Below are 11838 nucleotides of genomic sequence, written 5' to 3' on the forward strand. Positions count from 1 at the left end.
GGTCACAACACCATGGATCTTAGGACATTTCAGCTGTACATTTAAAGGTCTTTAATAGTGTCGAACTACAAATGGCCTGAATTATCGTGTTGGCCGAGATATGTAGCAAACCCAAAGACCAGAGTCCGGCCACACTTATGTGATTTGCATGAGATTGAAGGGTAGAATAAGCCGGATCAGTCAAAAATCAGGGTTAGTGAAATTTCGTTACCCAGGGATGGTCCCGCAATCCCCGAACACTGAAGGGGCAGTTGTTGACACCTTATTTTTGACCTCCCATAAATTATTTTGATTACTCGGACTCCTTGGATAATAAATGAAATAATTTGCACACTCACAGAGAATCTGAATGATTTTTGCATAATTATTCAGACCAGCATTTTACTTCTCTAAATTAATAGAGGAACCCCAAAGGCTCTATTAGCTATGTAGAAACTTACTAGAATTTTTACAGCATTTATGAAATACTTTTATAATCAATCAGCAGTAGAAAATTTTTAAACAATTGTTCATTTAATTGATCAAATCAAGAAAATCAGATAAGAAGGAAATTTATCTTATTTTTATTGGAGGAATTTCAGTAATTACGAGAATTTACCACTTCACCCCTCAAACTTTGAATTTTGTATGTTTATATAACTGTTTCAATTTGACAAATTTGTTTTGACAAAATCGTAATTTAGTCTCAATTGTTGTGTGTTGCATAAATGACCGCCTTATAACTAACCAAGTCATGTTTAATATAGCTTCGATCAATTTTGCAAATTTTTAATTCCTAATGGCTTTAATTGAAATGTCCAAACCATGTGCAAATTATTAAGGTCATTAATGCAAATCAGTCTTAATTGGTTAAATTAATACAAAAATGATGCTACATTTGCAATGATTAATTGCAAGGGAGTCTGTGCAGTTAATTACAATGACAGGCTACAATTGAAACCCTCGTTTGATTGAAGGTCAATTGAAGGACATATTCGCAAAACAAGCTTTAAAGTCTTATTTTGTACGCCTTAGTTTGACCGCGTTTTAATCAAATTTTGTTGTAACTTGTTATTTTAAATACTAACCTATTTAACTAAAATGCTCGGTTTGCCCCTACGTGTAGGTATGCATTTTATATACACTTATATGTGCATACAATATACAAGGGGCCTTTTTTTTTATTCATTTAACCAAATAGCCGAGCCCAGTCCAAGGGTGTCACGACCCAACCGGAGGGCCATGACGGGCACCCGGAGCTAACCCACCTGGGCACCTCTCATTGTACATTCACATTCATACTAGGTGAGCCACATGGCTTATCAACAAACTCTATGCCTCAATTATACCATATCTAACGGCTAAAACACTTTTATATCACGTCAAGAACTACGCCCATATACATATACACAAGCCGACGAGGCTAACAAAATAATATACCAAAAATATGAGCCAACAAGGCAAAGACATCTACTATACATGACTGTCTACGAACCTCTAAGAAGAGTATGAAACATCATCATAAGGACGGGACAGGGCTCCGCCATGCCCATATGTCACAAAAGAATAGTACCAACAACTACAACTCCGAATCAAATGGAGCTCCTCTATGCAGTCTCTAAACAAGCAGTTTATGGGTCAAGTCTATCTCCCTGTCCACCTGTGGGAAGAAGAACGTCAGTACAGATAATGTACTGAGTATGTAAAGCATAATTAATAACATAATAGAAGCATGAACGACAACATAAGAAAGAAGAGTCATGGGGTGATAGATCCATTTATACCTCTAGCGACGTTCATCATATTCGCTTACCTTTTTTCAAATAGGAACCTTCCATTACATACACTTATACATATAGTAGTATCATACCCGACCATAGAGGTTCGGTGTCTGACGTACCCGACCATAACAAGGTTCGGTGTTATACTTACCTGGCCTTACCAAGGCTCAGTGTTATCCGTACCCAATTGCAGTGGTGCGCGTGTGATAGATTTCATACCCGGCCATATAAGCTCGGTGTGCTTAATAATCATACTTTGATATATATATATATACATAAGAGTACATACGTATGCTCAACATCATCATTATTATCATTACTTTCATTATATCCTTCCTTAGAGTATCAACTATTATAGTATGAGACCAATGGTATCATGAAGTTATCAAGAATCATAAGCTTTAGTGATTCTAAGAATGAAGTCATCTTGGAAGACATTATGGAATTCACATGAAGGTATACAACGATGGGATCGTACCTTAAGAAAGAAGTGTCACGACCCAACCCCGTAGGCCGTGACTAGTGTCCGTGCTGGACACCCAAACGTACCCAATAACCCAAACCAGCAGACTAGCAGATTATATAAATATAAAAGTCAGTCGACGTTACTAGTGTCACAGAGGAACATATATAGCACATGGAAGCCGATAAGGCTATCACAAATCATAGCAACCCAAAACATATACAAAACCCACATGTATGTCTACAGACCTCTACAGAACATAACAGAATCATAAGACGGGACAGGGCCCCGTCGTACCCCTGAATAGCGTACATATATACAACAGCAGCAGAGTGTACCAGAGTATAGGCTCTGGACAAAAGAGCGCTCCAGAATAGCAGAATAGGTGTCCTAGGCAGGTGGGTCAGCAAATCTGTAGTCTGTACCTGCGCGGCATGAAAACGCAGCCCCCGAAGAAAGGGGGTCAGTACGAAATATGTACTGAGTATGTAAAGCATGGAACGTAGTAAACAAAGTCATAATCGGAACAGGAGATACAGAAAATGAACGGAATATCCAGATTATAAAAATGCTGATCATAAAGCATAAATAGTACTTACAGGAAACATATGTCATACCTGGTCCCATTACGGAACAAAATCATAACCGGAACAGAACGTACAGAAATGTGAGTGAGATGTCCAGAGTATCAAATGCATATTTTCAAAACATGAAGAGTGTGTACAGAAACATATGCCATATCATATCCGGCCCCTTCCAGGGGACTCGGCAGACAGAATGTGGTCACCCCCCGACACTGGTGCCACAACACATAAGGATCAGAAAAGGGGAATAACCCCGTAACATAGCATATCATATCAGATAGCCATATCAGATCATATCATATCATATCAGAATAGTGTACATGGCACAACATACTCCACAACCCATGTACATGTATACCTGCCCCCTCACATCGAGGCACGGCGAACAATGCAGTGGAAGACGCTTGAGAACATATCCTGGCCCGGGCTCAGTGTGGGAAACGTTGAGGCATCCACGAATGGAGTAGTGAGAAACTAAATGCAATAAAATACCTTATATATTTCCAGAGACTCAATGAGGCATATCAAATGACGAATCAAATCAAGAAAATCGGACGGAATCATAATAAGTGAATTTCGAATGTCATAATGGATTACGGAAGCATAATCTTTCTAATTTCATTTCCAAGTTCCAAAACAGTTTACAAGACTTAATAGAATATTTATAACAAGTTTTATTTACTAGTTACAAGAGTAGTAAAAACATTTCTTAAAAAAACGCTCGAAGACAAGTCATAACCACTAAAAGGGTAAAATCGGAAATAGTGGACCCACCTCGGGACAAACGAAGCGGTGGGCTCAAATTACGTATTTAAAGCTTATAAAGTCACCTACGGAGGTTCTAGGGGCATTCCATAATTTTCTAAACAATTTGCGGAAGTTTGCACAATTCTTTCAATAAAGCATACTTATAGGGTTCAATTCCATTGAATGAAAAAGGGGTATTTTCAAATGCGGATTCCGATGAGCAGAACGCTTTTCGAGGCTCAAATCCGATCCTAGTACACCTAGGGCATGCCAAAAGAAGAATCGGGATAGCTTTACATACCTTGTATGCTCTTTACGCCTTTCCAAATTCAATTCCCGTTTCGCCCAAAATCTGTAATTGGTCACATTTACCAATTCTCAATTTCCAATCTTTAAGTATTCAATCTTTATTCATAATTGCCTACAGAAATTTGGGCAGCATCTCCCCTATACATATAGCATCCCCGAGAATTTAACTCGGCCAAAACAATCAACAACAACCCAACAACAACATCAACAACAACAATAGTCACCATAAACACAATATAACTTAACTGGCTATCTTTCCAACATAATGTCATAACCTTCATTTCAACTTCAATTTCCAAACTAATCTCAATGGTTTCACATTCATCATTAATCTAGATCATCACAATATAATTTGGAAATATTTCATATCATTCCTACGAAATATTCACAAGATATACAAAATATACAAACTTTCCACCAAAACATAATTCACCCAAAACTTCAAATCTTCAACCTACATATTCATAACATATTTCCACCTTCCAATTTCATCAACCATAATCATAATTTACATCTTAACAACTTCATTTCCATAATATCTCAAAATTATTCTAAGGTGACGTAATCTTCTACATTCCAACTTCAACCAAAATTCATTCAACTTTCATTTCTAATATAATTTTCACCATAACCACAACTAGAATACAACATAAAATTCAACTCATATCATATATACAACAATATACACACACGGCTACATACATATATACATACCCACTTTGCAAACTTCCATATTTCCATAATTTCTACTCATTTCCACATACCACAACATAAACAAACCTTCATAACATAATAAAAAGGAATTGATTCTTACCTTTTTCTACAAACTTCTTCACTTGAACAAGTTGTCAACTTGAAGAAATAAGTGCTCCTTCTTCCAAAACAACTACACCAAGTTGTAGAGGACACTTAATTTAGTAGGAATTCAACAAGAAAATAATTTTAGAGGCAAGATTTTGAGGGGTGATTTTTCTATGGCCAAACCCGAAATGGCCTTATGTTTGCTCTTCTTTGTGTTTGTTTTTCTCTTCATTGCTTCATGAATGTTCTTGGTTGAAAATGAAGACTTAGCCCCTTTTTATTATTAATCACATGACTAATTTAAATGGGCTTGGGTCCTTTATTAAGGACCATGGCCGGCCACCTCCTCACTTGGGCCTGAATTTTTCTTTTCATTTTTTTGGGCCAATTCGGTTGGTCCCGAGTTGGGCCTAGCCCACTGACCTTTCGACCTTAAAACGTTCATATCACCTTGTACCGACGTCACCTTGGAACCCACGACCTATGGATGGAAAGCTAATTCAATTATCTACAACTTCTATTTCTTGGTATATTTCCAAATTCCAAACTTATAATACCATTTTTGTCCCTCCAAGTCAGGTCATCCGAAAACGTTTTCTTAAGAATATTCGTTTGGAGGGCTTCCATTTTGATTTGGACCAAGGGTACTTTATGAGTTGTGTTTAACTTCACATATGTGATTCATATAATTTGTCACATGTCCCAAAAAAAATCTTGATGTGTGGGCCCCACCTTAACTTACAATTAATCCGACGATCAAAAATACGGGATGTAACATCCTCCCCCCGTTTAGAACATTCGTCCTCGAATGTTCAACTAGCCTTATGGGGTATTATAATACGTCGGAGAGGTCTCTTTCTTTCCTTCAAAATTTCCCAAACGTTACTATTACTATCCTCCTTTTACGTACTCGTTTTCTTTCTATTTCCGAACATCGTTGTGCTAGAACGTCCCGGCCTTAGCTGGCGACGGAACTAGTGTCAGTTTACTTGTAATATCTGTACCATGTCTTTCGCTTTGTCTCTCAAATTTTGTTTAGTTAATATCTTTCATACCTCGCGACACTGGCTGCTGAGGTTAACCTGTCGGTCGGTACAATCATGAATGGGGTGTCATATGCACACATACACATTTACTACCATTTTGCTTACAAAACAATTTCCAAATGCTTATTCAAACTTACTCTCATTCCCAAGCTGCATTGCGCTATCTTCTTCCTCACCAGCTTATCTTGTCTTAGTCTACCCGACTTCTTGAGGGTTTCTAATAACTCCGCATATCCTAATTTCCTTTAAGTTACCTCAAATTTCCCATTCGTCCCTTATTCCTATACTTGTGAAAATTTTAGTTTACTTCCCAGGGGTCACCCATCCCAGAATTGCTCTGGCCCTAGCACGCTTAACCTTACAACTTTAATGCATTTAGGCACGTTAGGGCCAGTATAATTACACTAATTGCCCCGCACGTCCTTTGTCACGTAATATAAGGCAAATCGGGGTCTTAACAACTTTCAAAACACCCTCGTAGCGGGTCCCACCCCGACTTAGAGGGGATTCTTTTACTTTTCTAACTATATAGTTACCATGTCGCCCCCTGTAAATCCTCAATATTTACCTTCATGTATATATATATAAAATTCTAGACCGCCCACGAGTTTAAGTTTTTATTCCACAAATTCCATCTCCAATCCGTCGATGAAAACTGATGGAATGTTTCTGTAAGGCATCTTCCGACCACCAGCAAAAGAAAACTAGAGTCCGACGAACTTCGTGGAATCTTTTAGTACTTAATTCACATAATTACCTCCATATTTATATATATATTTTTGAGTCGTGAGCGAACCACTCAATTCCCAACTGCCTGTCATACACTTTGTATCCTTCAAATTAGAGGAAACTTAATCGTTGGACATTTTTGCCCTTCCACATATTTTTGCCTTTCACATGGGCTGTGCTAAAGCAAAATGGGGTTGGAACATATTTCTGGTCCATTTAAATAAATTGCGAATTTGCTACTCGTATATGCTTTCTCGAGATAAAATTTTCCAAACAAACATAATGCTTCTTACGAATGCTATAGAGGGTATCTCTTAAACTTTAACCCAACATAATGGGTTTGCCCTATCGGTATCGACCCTCAAGATATGTTAAGAATTTATATCTCATTTTCCTCTTTATATTCCTAGAAAAATTTGGGCAGAGGTTCCTCTGTATTTCTTACTATCCCAAAACCTGTACACAGGAAATACCAACCATGCTTCACAGGGCCAACACATATACGTATATACGTATCATATCATATCGCATCATAGCCACACGGGGCTAACAATTTCAAATAAAAGTATAAAGATGCCGAGGCTTACCTCACATGCCCAACTCAAACTGCACCTACTACACTTTCCTGTTTATTTTTTTTTCTTTTCAATCTTCAGCTTCGTGTTTCAATCGTATTTCAAACACCTTACCCAGCATACATCTTTCATACCATTACTTACCTGTGTACTGTGTAGCTTCCAATATCATCAGTCGTTGTCTTACGTCGATACCGTTCTCCAGCTGAAATCAGAGGTTAGTAAAAAGGAATTCATTTCCTATAGCTGGCTCTATCGCACGATCTAAGATTCAAAGAAAGGTAACACCCTAAATGTCCTGTAGCCTCCTGTTTATAGATGTGGTGCACAACACACCGATAAACAAGACTCTACTAGACACGGTCTATAGACACTCCGAGGACGAACCGCTCTGATACCACTTTTGTCACGACCCAACCCCGTAGGCCGTGACTAGTGTCCGTGCTGGACACCCAAACGTACCTAATAACCCAAACCAGCAGACTAGCAGATTATATAAATATAAAAGTCAGTCGACGTTACTAGTGTCACAGAGGAACATATATAGCACATGGAAGCCGATAAGGCTATCACAAATCATAGCAACCCAAAACATATACAGAACCCACATGTATGTCTACAGACCTCTACAGAACATAACAGAATCATAAGACGGGACAGGGCCCCGTCGTACCCCTGAATAGCTTACATATATACAACAGCAGCAGACTGTACCAGAGTATAGGCTCTGGACAAAAGAGCGCTCCAGAATAGCAGAATAGGTGTCCTAGGCAGGTGGGTCAGCAAATCTGTAGTCTGTACCTGCGCGGCATGAAAACGCAGCCCCCGAAGAAAGGGGGTCAGTACGAAATATGTACTGAGTATGTAAAGCATGGAACGTAGTAAACAAAGTCATAATCGGAACAGGAGATACAGAAAATGAACGGAATATCCAGATTATAAAAATGCTGATCATAAAGCATAAATAGTACTTACAGGAAACATATGTCATACCTGGTCCCATTACGGAACAAAATCATAACCGGAACAGAACGTACAGAAATGTGAGTGAGATGTCCAGAGTATCAAATGCATATTTTCAAAACATGAAGAGTGTGTACAGAAACATATGCCATATCATATCCGGCCCCTTCCAGGGGACTCGGCAGACAGAACGTGGTCACCCCCCGACACTGGTGCCACAACACATAAGGATCAGAAAAGGGGAATAACCCCGTAACATATCATATCATATCAGATGGCCATATCATATCATATCAGAATAGTGTACATGGCACAGCATACTCCACAACCCATGTACATGTATACCTGCCCCCTCACATCAAGGCACGACGAATAATGCAGTGGAAGACGCTTGAGAACATATCCTGGCCCGGGCTCAGTGTGGGAAACGTTGAGGCATCCACGAATGGAGTAGTGAGAAACTAAATGCAATAAAATACCTTATATATTTCCAGATACTCAATGAGGCATATCAAATGACGAATCAAATCAATAAAATCGGACGGAATCATAATAAGTGAATTTCGAATGTCATAACGGATTACAGAAGCATAATCTTTCTAAGTTCGTTTCCAAGTTCCAAAACAGTTTACAAGACTTAATAGAATATTTAAGACAAGTTTTATTTAGTAGTTACAAGAGTAGTTAAAACATTTCTTAAAAAAAACGCTCGAAGACAAGTCATAACCACTAAAAGGGTAAAATCGGAAATAGTGGACCCACCTCGGGACAAACGAAGCGGTGGGCTCAAATTATGTATTTAAAGCTGATAAAGTCACCTACGGAGGTTCTAGGGGCATTCCATATTTTTCTAAACAATTTGCGGAAGTTTGCACAATTCTTTCAATAAAGCATACTTATAGGGTTCAATTCCATTGAATGAAAAAGGGGTATTTTCAAATGCGGATTCCGATGAGCAGAACGCTTTTCGAGGCTCAAATCCGATCCTAGTACACCTAGGGCATGCCAAAAGAAGAATCGGGATAGCTTTACATACCTTGTATGCTCTTTACGCCTTTCCAAATTCAATTCCCGTTTCGCCCAAAATCTGTAATTGGTCACATTTACCAATTCTCAATTTCCAATCTTTAAGTATTCAATCTTTATTCATAATTGCCTACAGAAATTTGGGCAGCATCTCCCCTATACATATAGCATCCCCGAGAATTTAACTCGGCCAAAACAATCAACAACAACCCAACAACAACATCAACAACAACAATAGTCACCATAAACACAATATAACTTAACTAGCTATCTTTCCAACATAATGTCATAACCTTCATTTCAACTTCAATTTCCAAACTAATCTCAATGGTTTCACATTCATCATTAATCTAGATCATCACAATATAATTTGGAAATATTTCATATCATTCCTACGAAATATTCACAAGATATACAAAATATACAAACTTTCCACCAAAACATAATTCACCCAAAACTTCAAATCTTCAACCTACATATTCATAACATATTTCCACCTTCCAATTTCATCAACCATAATCATAATTTACATCTTAACAACTTCATTTCCATAATATCTCAAAATTATTCTAAGGTGACGTAATCTTCTACATTCCAACTTCAACCAAAATTCATTCAACTTTCATTTCCAATATAATTTTCACCATAACCACAACTAGAATACAACATAAAATTCAACTCATATCATATATACAACAATATACACACACGGCTACATACATATATACATACCCACTTTGCAAACTTCCATATTTCCATAATTTCTACTCATTTCCACATACCACAACATAAACAAACCTTCATAACATAAGAAAAAGGAATTGATTCTTACCTTTTTCTACAAACTTCTTCACTTGAACAAGTTGTCAACTTGAAGAAATAAGTGCTCCTTCTTCCAAAACAACTACACCAAGTTGTAGAGGACACTTAATTTAGTAGGAATTCAACAAGAAAATAATTTTAGAGGCAAGATTTTGAGGGGTGATTTTTCTATGGCCAAACCCGAAATGGCCTTATTTTTGCTCTTCTTTGTGTTTGTTTTTCTCTTCTTTGCTTCATGAATGTTCTTGGTTGAAAATGAAGACTTAGCCCCTTTTTATTATTAATCACATGACTAATTTAAATGGGCTTGGGTCCTTTATTAAGGACCATGGCCGGCCACCTCCTCACTTGGGCCTGAATTTTTCTTTTCATTTTTTTGGGCCAATTCGGTTGGTCCCGAGTTGAGCCTAGCCCACTGACCTTTCGACCTTAAAACGTTCATATCGCCTTGTACCGACGTCACCTTGGAATCCACGACCTATGGATGGAAAGCTAATTCAATTATCTACAACTTCTATTTCTTGGTATATTTCCAAATTCCAAACTTATAATACCGTTTTTGCCCCTCCAATTCAGGTCATCCGAAAACGTTTTCTTAAAAATATTCGTTTGGAGGGCTTCCACTTTGATTTGGACCAAGGGTACTTCATGAGTTGTGTTTAACTTCACATATGTGATTCATATAATTTGTCACATGTCCCAAAAAAAAATCTTGATGTGTGGGCCCCACCTTAACTTACAATTAATCCGACGTTCAAAAATACGGGATGTAACAAGAATGGTTAGCCTTACATACCTCTTTGTCTTCTTAACTATCTAACGTTCACCGCCAAGGCTTGAGAAATCTACATTTAAAAGGATCCTTACCATGGTTAAGTTCTAAGGACACTCTTAAATTCAAACTAGAACAACTCATGAGCTAACAAAAATTGGGCAGCATTTCTCCTATTTCATCGACTTCCACCATATCGCAAAACAACCCCCAAACAATAACAATAACATCCAAAATATCATACTCCAGTAGTCATATTCAATTAAGTCTCAAAGTTCATTCGCATATTCAACTTACATCAACAACTTCACATCTACCTCTTGAATTTTTTTTTATAAAACACTCCCTTGTCATCATTAATACCCTTCATAGCAGGATTATATCCATAGAATACTATGAATCATGACTCAAGTTAGTTTACTGCTCAAAAACATCATGAAATCTACATCTAAACCTCTTCTTCTACTTTCTCCTTTTACCCAAGTTATTCAACAACTAAGCATTCTTAATAACATGAAATAATCATGAAGACTAAAATTTTACCTCACAAAATGAGCTTTGGAGCAAGTTATCAACTTGCATGAAAACCCTAGCTTCAATACCCAAAGATTTTTTCAAGTCTACTAACCCTAGCAAGTCTTCTAACACATGGATATCATGATTCTTGTCTCTTGATCTTTAATTTCTCTTGGATTTGTGTTGATATGGTGTGTGGAATATTCTATAGCTCTCAAGAGTTGTGGGGAAGATGGGAAATGAAAAATATGAGCTTGGGTCATCTATTTATAACAAGAAAATAAAGTTGCCCGACGAGATTAAACAGACACTTATACGGTCTGTATAATTTTATATGGTCCGTATAAGTGACCATATAATACCACCAGTGATGACCCTTCACTGTAACTATTATATGGACCCTTATATGGACCGTATAAAGTTATACAGACCGTATAAGTGGTCGTATAACTCATCTTTTCCATAATTGCTTTCGTTGATTCGCTTGACCTCCAATCCTTGTGGAACCTTCTTAGCACTTATATAGCACTTCATTAACCATAAAATAGGCCCTATTTTAGCCCCTCAAGACAATACTAAATAAATATTAGCTCAATTATAGCGAAAACCTTTCCAAACATGACTTACATCTCACTTCCTCCAACGAACTTAGTTTCACTTATTCATATGACTTCAAAATCCTATGGTACACACGTTAAGCTATCTAATACTTTCCTTAACCTTGT

At 37.5% G+C, this 11838-nt stretch overlaps 1 long non-coding RNA gene across 1 annotated transcript; it reads right to left on the reverse strand.

Annotated features, from left to right (window-relative positions):
• Positions 1-7554: 7554 nt before the first annotated feature.
• LOC132599672 (uncharacterized) lies at positions 7555-9572 on the reverse strand. The gene is made up of 2 exons (XR_009566934.1): positions 9014-9572; positions 7555-7815 (listed from the first exon to the last, which is right to left on the reverse strand). It is a non-coding gene; the product is annotated as an uncharacterized LOC132599672 (long non-coding RNA).
• Between the last annotated feature and the right edge of the window lie 2266 nt (positions 9573-11838).

This window comes from Lycium barbarum, chromosome 6 (assembly GCF_019175385.1).
Source record: "Lycium barbarum isolate Lr01 chromosome 6, ASM1917538v2, whole genome shotgun sequence".
NCBI lineage: Eukaryota > Viridiplantae > Streptophyta > Magnoliopsida > Solanales > Solanaceae > Lycium > Lycium barbarum.